The 493-nt window shown below is 48.7% G+C and overlaps 1 non-coding gene and 1 pseudogene across 1 annotated transcript; both read right to left on the bottom strand.

Annotated features, from left to right (window-relative positions):
• Positions 1-23: 23 nt before the first annotated feature.
• LOC124894058 lies at positions 24-142 on the bottom strand. The gene has a single exon (XR_007050993.1). It is a non-coding gene; the product is annotated as a 5S ribosomal RNA (ribosomal RNA).
• A 176-nt stretch (positions 143-318) lies between these two features.
• Positions 319-437, bottom strand: LOC124894057 (annotated as a pseudogene).
• Positions 438-493: the final 56 nt, after the last annotated feature.

Here is a 493-nt window from a genome sequence, read left to right as displayed (position 1 = left end):
TTTTAAAGGAAAAAAAAAAGGAAGGAATGCAACACGAGGACTTCCCAAGGGGTCACCCAACCTACTACTACTCTCGCCCAAGCACGCTTAACTTCGGATTTCTGATGGGATCCGGTGTGTTAGTGCTGGTATGATCGCATCCGTCAGTCCCAGCACTCCAAATTCTATTAAGCCTCATTCTCCTGCGCCGCCTGTTACACCCCGCACGCGGGCCCCGCACCTCGCCCCTTTTCTTTTTTCCGCCAAGAGGAAAAATAAAAAGATCCGCCGATGGAACCGGCAAAATTAAACTGAATTTTATAGGAAAAAAAAGAGGAAGGTATGCAACACGAGGACTTCCCAGGTGGTAACCCATCCTAGTACAACTCTCGCCCAAGCACGCTTAAATTAAGAGTTCCGATGGCATCCGGTGTGTTAGTGTTGGTATAATCGCATCCGTCATTCCTAGCACTCCAAAATCTATTATGCCTCTTTCTCCTCCGCCGCCCGTCAC

Source organism: Capsicum annuum, unplaced genomic scaffold, assembly GCF_002878395.1.
Source record: "Capsicum annuum cultivar UCD-10X-F1 unplaced genomic scaffold, UCD10Xv1.1 ctg68876, whole genome shotgun sequence".
NCBI classification, from domain to species: Eukaryota; Viridiplantae; Streptophyta; class Magnoliopsida; order Solanales; family Solanaceae; genus Capsicum; species Capsicum annuum.
Note: the sequence above shows the minus strand (reverse complement) of the source record. Positions and strands in the feature narration are given on the sequence as shown.